The following is a 12,969-nucleotide window of genomic DNA, read 5'->3' as shown; positions in this document are numbered from 1 at the left end:
AACAACTGTGGTTAAACCACAGTTGAAGTCCAAAACAGTGTGGTTGAAAACAACTGTGGTTAAATGAGAACACCAGTTTACTCTTTTGTAAAACCAACCACTTGGGCTGGACGGCAGAGCCACGGTCTCGCTTCATGTAGGTTGGCGTTCAATCCTTGACATTGCAAGTGGTTGGGCACCATTCCTCCCTTCCCCCTCTTGTCCCATCCCAAATCCTTATCCCAGTGCTATATAGCCGTAGTAGCTTGGTGTTTTTAGTATATTATTTTATCTTAGGTGGGACAAAATACAAAAGATGCAAGATAATATAACTGACTACATGCTCAATTAGGGGTAATTAAAAATATGGGCTGATGAACCCCCCCCCCCCCTGACACATTGAAAAAAAAGAAAAATGATTTAACACTTCATAAACATGTATTACCAAACACAAAGCAACAAACACGCTCAAGAACCATTCACAACCTACTTTACCAGTCACCCGAGGCCCCCACAACCACTCACCCTTTGCCCCACAACCACTCACCCGAGTCCCCCACAACCAGTCACCCGAGGCCCCACAACCAGTCACCCGAGGCCCCACAACCAGTCACCCGAGGCCCCACAACCAGTCACCCGAGGCCCCACAACCAGTCACTCGAGGCCCCACAACCAGTCACTCGAGGCCCCATAACCAGTCACTCGAGGCCCCACAACCAGTCACTCGAGGCCCCACAACCAGTCACTCGAGGCCCCACAACCCGTCACTCGAGGCCCCACAACCAGTCACTCGAGACCCCACAACCAGTCACTCGAGGCCCCACAACCAGTCATTCGAGGCCCCACAACCAGTCACCCGAGGCCCCGCAACCAGTCACTCGAGGCCCCACAACCAGTCACTCGAGGCCCCACAACCAGTCATTCGAGGCCCCGCAACCAGTCACCCGAGGCCCCGCAACCAGTCACCCGAGGCCCCACAACCAGTCACCCGAGGCCCCACAACCAGTCACTCGAGGCCCCGCAACCAGTCACTCGAGGCCCCACAACCAGTCACTCGAGGCCCCACAACCAGTCACTCGAGGCCCCACAACCAGTCACTCGAGGCCCCACAACCCGTCACTCGAGGCCCCACAACCAGTCACTCGAGGCCCCACAACCAGTCACTCGAGGCCCCACAACCAGTCACTCGAGGCCCCACTCCCAGACTGAACTCGCGTCGCCTGTCCTCCTCATAGTGTGACTCGGCGCACAGTAGTCATTACTCGTCTGACAGGAACTCTTAACAAACACACTACATATGGAAGTAAACACTCCCAAACAGGAATGAACATAAGTATGTAATATCTTGTACAATGCAGAAAATAACTCGTTAATATTGAATTACATAGATAAAATAATACATGATATAATGCAAAATTGGCAAGAGTGCCGCACACCACCACCACTCGTCACGTCATGCACAGGTTCACTTATCAGGCACGCACATGACCGCCTGTCATACAATATAATACAATAGCGTAAATACAATAAAATAACTGAACACACGTCATCAACATGAAATAGTTTAAGTGCTGAAAAAAAAATGGTAATATTATATTAATATAGGACAAACTGAGATGGGATGAATGTATAATTATACATGCATTAACAACAGTGAGAATCGGGTAATTACCTGATTCATAACAACCACAAAAAGCGATTCACATAAAAAAAGAGTCGTTCAGTTGTCGATAACTTCAAACCGGTGTTTCTTCTCTCAGTTATTGGCCAAGTACTTGAGGAATTATTATATCAGCAAATGACAGCATTTTTGGATCATCGCTTACCATGTGGTCGACCACATGGGTCAGGAAAAATCATTTTCCTGCTAATATTTCGCTAAATTTCTCCACTAAGTGGCATCAGTCACTGGATGATTCCAAGATCAGCTGTCTTTTTGCTCGTATCATTGCAGATGCCTTTGATCGGATAGGGCACTCTGGAGTAATTGCAAAAATATAGCGATAGGAAATAACTTCTATAAGAGTCATTAATCACTAACTTGCAGCAATATCTCCCTGGGTTAGCCACTAACATGTCACATTTGTGACAGGAAACGCAAGCGATGATGACAAGAACACATCGTGATATTGCAACTTGGACAGGGATACAGAAACCTGACAGAAACCTAGTGTTCAGTCGTAAAGTTATCATCTTGGGAATAGGGCTCACTTTTCAATTACCACAAGGAGCTATCTGCTTAACCCAGCAAGCAATGCTGTCAAGAAACTTTCAGCCCTATGGCACATCTCATTCTTTCTAGACATGCATGAGATGCAAAACATTGTATGTAGTACAAGTTCACTCCCATCTCGAGTATGCAGCCCTCTCCTGGATGGCCAGCCCCCCTCACCATTTATCAGATTTCTGAACACGATGGAGAATCATGCACGAAAGCTCGACTGCAGCCTTGACCTGTTCAGGCGGGACTGGTCAATATATTAGAGCTTTCAACATTGAAGAGATGTTGGCAGACTTACCCTTATGCAATCCGTGTGGCTCAGTGGTAAGACACCTCGCCCTGTGTTTCGCGAACGATTTGGCCTGGGTTCGTAACCTATCCGGGGAGGATTGACTAAGCGCCAATCCTTAGCTGTATGCCTCTGTTCACCCAGCAGTGACAGGGTACCTGGTTGCTAAGCAATTTGTTGGAGCATATCCAGGGAAAATTAAGATTAAGGACCCGCTCGAAACGCTCTGCGTGCTAGAGGCTTTACAAAAATGTAAGAACTCTAGTATATATAAATAAAAAAGACCAGTGTTTATATGATTCACCAAGAGGCCCAACTTCGTGGAAAACCAGAAATTGGCAACCACAACACAGAGCGCTCATCAACCAACACACACATGCTAGTTGCCCCCTTCTCATGGGGCAACCAGCTTGTAATATCTAGTTTAGTGGAGCGAATCTTCACTTTAGTTGAGTGAATGCTCACTCCATAAGCATTCATTCATTTCTCTGCTAAATTGCATTTTGAGTATCCTTCTTTCAACATGTAGCTAAGCGTGGGATCAGGTCAAGCGATCATATGAGGTCTCTGGTACACAGTGGACTCCTGGTAAGTCTGACACATTATATGATTGTAATATAATTAAATATAGCTTATTTCTAATGAAAATAACAATAAACTCATGTTAAGGGTCGGGCTTCAGATGAGTTGATGTAAAATAACACCTCGTTGCTTGCATCATTGATAGGAACATCAGCAATGGTGAGAATGTGGATGGGAAAGCGAGCGTGATAGAAAGCAGGTGTGGAAATGAGAACATTGAGAGAGGGACATCGGAGTGATAAAAATAGAAGGATATGTGAGATGAGATTTTTTTTAAAAGGGGATGAGAGAGTGGGCAATTGAGAAAGAAGTGCAGAGTGTGAGGAACTAGATGAGAGGGATTGTGCAGGGAAAGAGATAACGTGGGAGAGAAAGAGAGAGGGGAGGGGGAGGGGGGGGGGAAGAGGCACAAAAGACGACGGAGGAGGAGAGAGGAGGGCAAGACAGAAGTGTTGAGGGGGAGAGCACATAACACGTACTTATCGAGTTGTGCTTGCGGGGGTTGAGCTCTGGCTCTTTGGCCCCGCCTCTCAACGGACAATCAACTAATGTACAGGTTCCTGAGCCTACTGGGCACTATCATATCTACACTTAAAGCTGTGTATGGAGTCAGCCTCCATCACATCACTTCCTAATGCATTCTATTTGTCTACTACTCTGACACTGAAAAAAATATTTCTAACGTCTCTATAGCTCATTTGGGCACTCAATTTCCACCTGTGTCCCCCCTAGTGCGTGTGCCCCCATGCCCCATAAATAGTCTGTCCTTATCTACCCTATCAATTCCTCTGAGAATCTTGTATGTTGTGATTATGTCCCCTCCAACTCTTCTGTCTTCCAGTGACGTGAGGTTTAATTCCCGTAGTCTCTCCTCGTAGCATTTATTTATACCGCCTGCTACTACGTTATACCGCCTGCTACTACGTTATACCGCCTGCTTTATTTACTACTTGACACCTTCCATTAGCGTGTGTCCGAGTTCTAAGACAGGGGACCAAAACTAAGAACATAAAACACTCATTTTTCATCTTTTGACTACATGTAATGTAGATATGACTAATCATGTAATTCATACGAAGAATTTGTGTAGAACATCTCATTTACCGCGGCCAGCTACCTCCCTCACACACACACACACACACTACCTCCCTCACACACACACACACACACACACACACTACCTCCCTCACACACACACACACACACACACACACACACACACACACACACACACACACACACACACACACACACACTACCTCCCTCACACACACACACACACACACACACACACACACACACACACACACACACACACTACCTCCCTCACACACACACACACACACACACACACACACACACACACACTACCTCCCTCACACACACACACACACACTACCTCCCTCACACACACACACACACACACACACACTACCTCCCTCACACACACACACACACACTACCTCCCTCACACACACACACACACACACTACCTCCCTCACACACACACACACACACACACACACTACCTCCCTCACACACACACACACACACACACACTACCTCCCTCACACACACACACACACACACACACACACACACACACACACACACACACACACACACTACCTCCCTCACACACACACACACACACACACACACACACACTACCTCCCTCACACACACACACACACACACACTACCTCCCTCACACACACACACACACACACACACACACACACACACACACACACACACACACACACTACCTCCCTCACACACACACACACACACACACACACACACACACACACACACACACACACTACCTCCCTCACACACACACACACACACACACACACACACACACACACACACACACACACACACACACTACCTCCCTCACACACACACACACACTACCTCCCTCACACACACAGTTGCCTCATTAACTATGAGCTCCCACGTGTCCTCATAATTACACACATATATACAAACCACACACTTGAGGTATATGAGGTGTGGTGTGTATATATCCCGGTGTATATTTGTAGCTTATCTTTCCCTCTTTTTCACTTTTTTCTACACTTATATTCGTAAATTTTCACTTTTGTTATTGAAGCATCTTACTTTATTTACTAATGACCTTCTCAATCACTGAGGGTCTGTTACAATTATCGACTCATGGCGGCATCTGACTTATTGGCGGTATAAATAAATGCTTCTCTTGGCTGCCTACAGTTTGATATTTAGAGCCAAAACCTTCTCACTTTTTAATTCCCGTAATTATAAACTTTCATATACGTATTGTTATATAAAGTTTTCGAATACACTGTTGTCACATAACAATCACTCCTGGCCACGTTAATCCCCAAAATAACTATGAAATTCACATCAACCAAAACGTTGAGCAAATTCTGCGAAACCTCGTATGCTTTTGTGGTGAGGTATTGTTGTGTGAGTGTGTGGCTGAGTGTGTGGTGAGGTATGGTTGTGTGAGTGTGTGGCTGAGTGTGTGGTGAGGTATTGTTGTGTGAGTGTGTGGCTGAGTGTGTGGTGAGGTATTGTTGTGTGAGTGTGTGGCTGAGTGTGTGGTGAGGTATTGTTGTGTGAGTGTGTGGCTGAGTGTGTGGTGAGGTATTGTTGTGTGAGTGTGTGGCTGAGTGTGTGGTGAGGCATTGTTGTGTGAGTGTGTGGCTGAGTGTGTGGTGAGGCATTGTTGTGTGAGTGTGTGGCTGAGTGTGTGGTGAGGTATGGTTGTGTGAGTGTGTGGCTGAGTGTGTGGTGAGGTATTGTTGTGTGAGTGTGTGGCTGAGTGTGTAGTGAGGTATGATTGTGTGTGTAGTAGAGTGTGTGGTGAGGTATGGTTGTGTGAGTGTGTGGCTGAGTGTGTAGTGAGGTATGATTGTGTGTGTAGTAGAGTGTGTGGTGAGGTATGGTTGTGTGAGTGTGTGGCTGAGTGTGTAGTGAGGCATGGTTGTGTGTGTCGCTGAGTGTGTAGTGAGGTATGATTGTGTGTGTAGTAGAGTGTGTGGTGAGGTATGGTTGTGTGTGTCGCTGAGTGTGTAGTGAGGTATGATTGTGTGTGTAGTAGTGTGTGTGTTGAGGTCTGGTTGTGTGAGTGTACTCACCTATTTATACTCCCCTAATTGTGCTTGTAGGGGGTTGAGCTCTGGTTCTTTGGTCCCACCTCTCAACTGTCAATCAACTGGTGTATAGGTTCCTGAGCCTACGGGCTCTATCATATCTACACTTGAAGCTGTGTATGGAGTCAGCCTCCACCACATCACTTCCTAATGCATTTCATTTGTCAACCACTCTGACACAAAAAAGTTCTTTCTAATATCTCTGTGGCTCATTTGGGCACTTAATTTCCACCTGTGTCCCCTAGTGCGTGTGCCTCTTGCGTTAAATAGCCTGTCTTTATCTACCCTATCAATCCCCTTGAGAATCTTGAATGTGATAATCATGTCCCCCCTAACTCTTCTGTTTTCCAACGAAGTGAGGTTTAATTCCCGTAGTCTCTCCTCGCAGCTCATACCTCTCAGCTCGGGTACTAGTCTGGTGGCAAACCTTTGAACCTTTTACAGTTTCGTCTTATCCTTGACTAGATATGGACTCCATGCTGGAGCCCCATACTCCAGGATTGGTCTGACATATGTGGTATATAATGTTCTGAAAGATTTCTTACACAAGTTTCTAAAGGCCGTTCTTATGTTAGCCAACCTGGCATATGCCGCTGATGTTATCCTCTTGATATGAGCTTCAAGGGACAGGTCTGGCGTGATATCAACCTCTAGGTCTTTCTCTCTCTCTGACTCTTGAAGTATTTCATCTCCCAAATGATACCTTGTATCTGGTCTCCTGCTCCCTACACCTATCTTCATTACATTACATTTGCTTGGGTTAAACTCTAACAACCATTTGTTGGACCATTCCTGCAGCTTGTCCAGGTCTTCTTGAAGCCTCAAGCTGTCCTTCTCTGTCTTAATCCTTCTCGAAATTTTGGCGTCGTCAGCAAACATTGAGAGGAATGAGTCTATACCCTCTGGGAGACTCATTTATATCAGAAACAGGATAGGTCCGAGTACAGAGCCCTGTGGGACTCCACTGGTGACCTCACACCAATCTGAGGTCTCACCCCTCACTGTAACTCTGCTTCCTATTGCTTAGGTACTCCCTTATCCACTGGAGCGCCCTACCAGTTACTCCTGCCTGTTTCTCCAGCTTATCCATCAGCCTTTTATGGGGTTCTGTGTCAAAGGCTTTCCAACAGTCCAAAAAAATGCATTCCGCCCATTCTTCTCTTTCTTGCTTAATCTTTATCACCTGATTGTAGAATTCTATTATGCCTGTAAGGCAAGATTTTCCCTTCCTCAATCCATGTTGATGGGTTGTCACGAAGTCCTTTCTCTCCAGATGTGTTACTAGGTTTTTTCGCACGATCTTCTCCATCACCTTGCATGGTATATAAGTTAAGGACACTGGCCTGTAGTTCAGTGCCTCTTGTCTGTCACCCTTTTTGTATGTAGGGACTACATTAGCCGTCTTCCATATTTCTGGTAGATCTCCCGTTTCCAGTGACCTACTATACACTATGGAGAGTAGCAAACAAAGTGCTTCTGCACACTCTTTCAATACCCATGGTGAGATTCCATAAGGCCCAACAGCTTTTCTCACGTCCAGCTCCAATAAGTGCTTCCTGACCACACCTCTTGTAATTTCGAACCCTCCAAATTCGCCTGGTTTGCTGCCACCTCTCCTAGCGCCGTTACCTCTTCTTGGTCTATAGTAAAAGACCTCCTGGAACCTTTTGTTGAGTTCTTCACACACATCTTTGTCTTTCTCTGTGTACCTGTCCTCACCCGTCTTAACTTTCATCACCTGTTCTTTCACTGTTGTCATCCTCCTGATGTGACTGTGTAGTAGCTTTGGTTCGGTCTTGGCTTTATTAACTATATCATTTTCATACCTTTTCTCAGCTGCTCTTATCACACTTACATACTCGTTCCTGGTTCTCTGGTATCTCTCTCTCTCTACTTTCTGGTGTCCTGTTATTACGGAAGTTCCTTAATGCCCTTTTGTTCAGCTCCTTTGCTTTCATACATTCCCTATTAAACAACGCATTCTTCTTTTGCTTCTCGTTTTTTTCCTGTCGCGCTGGGATAAACCTGTTTACAGCCTCCTGACACTTTTGGGTGACATAGTCCATCATGTCTTGTACGGACTTGGTTCTGAGTTCTGTGTCCCATTGTATATTTCTTAGGAATTTATTCATCTCCTCATAGTTTCCCTTTCGGTACGTCAGCCCTTTGTTTCCCAGTTCTTTTTGGGGGGAGATAATTCCTAGCTCAACCAGGTACTCAAAGCTTAATACACTATGATCACTCATTCCCAGGGGGGCTTCCAACTTAACTTCCCTTATATCCGACTCATATAGGGTAAATATCAGATCAAGCAAAGCTGGTTCATCCTCTCCTCTCATTCTTGTCGGTCCCTTGACGTGTTGACTTAGAAAGTTTCTTGTTGCCACGTCCAGCAGCTTAGCTCTCCATGTGTCTGGGCCTCCATGTGGGTCTCTGTTTCCCCAATCTATCTTCCCATGGTTGAAGTCTCCCATGATTAGTAGTCTGGATCCGGTCCGGCTAGCCACAGAAGCTGCTCTCTATTATATTGATGGTGGCCATGTTGTTTCTATCATATTCCTGTCTGCGTGTTCTGTCGTTCGGGGGGGGGGGGGGCGGTTATATATGACTACTACTATAATTTTCTGTCCTCCAGGTGTTATGGGGCCTGATATATAGTCACTGAAACTTTCACAGTTCTGATTTACCATCTCTTCAAAACTCCAACCTTTTCTTATCAGCAAAGCTACACCACCTCCTCCTCTCCCTTCTCTCTCTTTCCCTAACGACATAGTAGTCCTGTGGAAACACTGCATGTGTTATGGTTTTCGTTAGCTTTGTTTCTGTGAGTGCTATTATGTCTGGGTTTTCTTATAGTGCCCATTCTCCGAGTTAACTTGTTTTATTTGTAATCCCATCTATGTTAGTGTACATTGCATTGAAGCTCACTTTCTTCTGTTCATTTTCTTGTCCCCTTCATGGCGAGCATTCTGCTTGTGGGGAAAGCTGTTCCCTGGGTGAGAAGATCTGTGATGTGGTTTGCAGGGTCTCAGAGGATTTTGGGGTGGGGAGTGGGGGTTCATGGGAAGAGGGGACAGGTAGGGTGTAGGGTAAAGAGATAGGAGGGACATGGAGGATATGGGGTGAAAGGGGGAGGAGGGATAGGGAGGGTATGGGATGAAGGGGGAGCGGGGACAGGGGGGGAAAAGTCGGAAGGGGGGGACATGGTGGGATTGTGGGAGGGGTGACAGGGTCAGAATGAGGTGGGGAGGGGGGGGGGTTAGGGAAGGTTGGGTGAGCATTTGGTTGGGGCAGGTAGGGGGAGGGGAAGGGAGGTTTCTATGCAGAGAGGGACGGCTTTCACTGTTTTCCGCACACCCACAGAAAATGTTAGACACTCAAACCCAGTCACCCAAATCTCAGTAGAGGTCCCAAACAAAATCAATTTTTCTCAAGAAAAGCAACCCACCCGGTTACCCTCAAGACCCTCCGAGACCAAATAAAAACTCAGCACATAAAATTCCAACACAACATTCCCGTTGTCACTACGAGTGACGTGTACGACCGGATAATGTCGTATACTTTTCATCAAAAACAAAACCCCATAACCATTCAACAGATAAGCGGCGAGGAGGTTAACGCAATGCGCAATGGTTATAGACCGATCCTAAACAATCCACAAGGTGGAAGAGACCCATCAGATTCAACATAGCCATCCAGTCATTAACAAAATTCAACACAATGTTCTATGCTGGACTCCTGCACAGAGCATTGGAACTCAGCAACTTGTACAGAGAAATAGACCCTGATATAATACTCATTAATTTGCCATGGAAAAATGAGTGGTGAGAAGATCAAGATCTTCAATTACAAAATTTACCAGGTCAACAGAGCTGACCAGGCCAACGATGGAGCGGCAATTGCCGTAAAAAGAAATATTCCACACAAAATTCTAGATAACTTTCAGGAAAACTTCCTGGCAATTGAACTCCAAACTACGAAAGGTATAATCTTCATAGGAACATGCTACCAACCACTAAGACTGTCCTTACCTCCCCCTTGCCGACATCATGAAACTCACCAGAAGGAACAGACCTGCCTACTTTCTGGGAGATCTGAACGCCAAGCACAGAACACTGGGACATGGAAGGAACAACCAAGCAGGAGAAGCCATCCACAATATGATATGGAACGGAAATCTAACCCATCCTGGGCCCAGGACTTCTCAACTTACGTCAGACAAGGCCAAAGTGGTAAACCAGACATAATACTGTCAAACAACCACCACTTCCTAAACACCCGCATAGAAAGGGGCCCTGTGAGCACAAGCGACCACCTACCAATAATAATGACGCTATCAACTAACCCGTTTCAGAAATCCTCACCACCAAGACTTCAGTACACTAAAACTGACATGGGAAGCGTTCAAAATCAGTGCACAGGAAATCAGTGTCACAGATTTTAATGGAAAGGAAACAACATGCATGAACGCTGAGTTAAATACATGGATTAGCACCATAGAAAAATGCATGAATGATCACATCCCCGTAGCTCACCATATAACGCTCCCACACCCCCCAGCCACTGAGGCGCTCAGGACACTGTAAACCATATATAACAACCTTCTACAACTCATAACACAACACGGGAGGACGGATGAGCGCAAAAGACTATAAAGGGAACTATAAGATGAGCTGCAAGATCTATGCAAAATAGAGTACATCAAACAATGATACCTGGTTGATACCTGGTTGATGGGGTTCTGGGAGTTCTTCTACTCCCCAAGCCCGGCCCGAGGCCAGGCTCGACTTGTGAGAGTTTGGTCCACCAGGCTTTGGTCCAATGGGATGACCTAATAAGCAAAATTCAAGCCGACTATAGAAACCCTGGAAAGTTCTGGAAAAAAGTAAAGACCCTGATGGGAAGCTCTTCTGAGGAAATACCCTACATCATAGACGCCTCAGGAAATAAACTCTTTGAGGAGAGAAAACAAGAACAGGAATTCAGGAAGTTCTGGGAAAAAATATTCAGGATAAACCCGGAAGAAAATTTAAAATTTTACAATATTAATGAAAGGGAATATTACAACTCAAGTCGATAAGAGAGCTGCAGCACTACTCCCGACGCAAACAATAGACCTTAACAACATACGCGATGACTGCCACCTTATGAAACACATAACCATTGCAGAGGTCCATAAAACAATTATGGGTTTCAAGAACAAGGCGCCGGGCAACAGCAAGATAAATAAGATGGTATTATCCAACCTACCAGTGATTGCACTCCATCAATACACATGTATATTAAATGCAGCTCTTGCATCTGGACTATTCCCCACATACTTCAAGAATGCCACAATAAAATTAATCCCCAAGCTAGCTAAACCCCCAACCCAAACTGAAAACTATAGGCCAATTTCCTTCCTCGAAGTACCAGGTAAAATATTCGAAAAAATTATCAATCAGAGACTTGTGAAGTACATGGAGGAGGAAGGGAAGTATAACACCAGGCAGCATGGGTTTAGAAACCGCAGAGGGGCCCATACAGCTATAGCCCTGATCTACGAGCATATAGCTAACGCAGTGCCGAAAAAAGATCAGTGTAATATAGTGCTTAGAGACGTTTCGAAAGCCTTCGACAAAGTGTGGCACACAGGCCTAAAATATAAGATATCTGAACTAGGACTTCCTGAGAGATTTACTGCTACTCTCTGCAGCTTTATAGACAACAGAACTGCTAGGTTTAATATCGGCAGCTACTTGAGTGACGTAATAGAACTGAAAAGTGGAGTACCACAAGGAAGCTGCCTCTCCCCTACTATATTCAACATATATACAGCTGACCTACCCCAACCTGGAGAATACATCACATGCGCTGACGATGTCACCCAAATAATATGCGAACCGGGACCATCAAAGCCGCTACTAGCCGACAAGATCAAGACAGCAATTGAACTCATAAACGACTTTGAGAAGCAATGGAAAATTAGTACCAACAAACAAAAGTTTCAGATAATACACATTGCGAAAAGAAACCCGAATCCCATCATCCTTGACAACCATCCGATCCAATATGCGGAGGTAGGCAGAATACTGGGACTCATGATAAATAGAACAGGGATACAAATTCATGTAAGGGACCGACTAAACAAAGCCAAAGCAGCCTTAGGAAAATTGAAGCCTCAGTACTAACATTCAGATCCACTTATATAAGGCTCTAGTTCGGCCGCATCTAGAGTATCCACCAGTACCACTACACACCATAAAGAAAACTAACATGCAGAAACTGCAAGCAGTGCAAAATAAGGCGCTAAGGAGAGCAGCAAAACACCGTCCACCATATGATCAGACAATCCAGGAGCTCCATGAACTCCTGAACATACAGCCACTAAACATCAGACTGCAGCACCAAGCCATCAGGGTGTGGAACACCATCGAAATTTTAGAGGACACGATACTAGAAAGATTGCTCCGAGATGTGACGCCTCGCTCCCACAGCTGGTGGCCCAAGAGCCTCGATTCACTAAGATGATAACCCAGCCCCACAGTACATAATTCCCAGATGATATACTAACCAGATATCCTTCCCCCATAATTGAAAAATTGAGTATGCATGTGTATGTGTATAGTTATGTATATGCATATGTATATGGGTATATATACGTACGTACGTGTGTGTATGTGTGTATGTATATATGTATACGCATATATGTAGGCATATATGTGTATGTATATAGGTATATATATATATGTAATATGTGTGAATATATGTAT

Source organism: Procambarus clarkii, chromosome 39 (genome assembly GCF_040958095.1).
Source record: "Procambarus clarkii isolate CNS0578487 chromosome 39, FALCON_Pclarkii_2.0, whole genome shotgun sequence".
Taxonomy (NCBI): domain Eukaryota; kingdom Metazoa; phylum Arthropoda; class Malacostraca; order Decapoda; family Cambaridae; genus Procambarus; species Procambarus clarkii.
Note: the sequence above shows the minus strand (reverse complement) of the source record.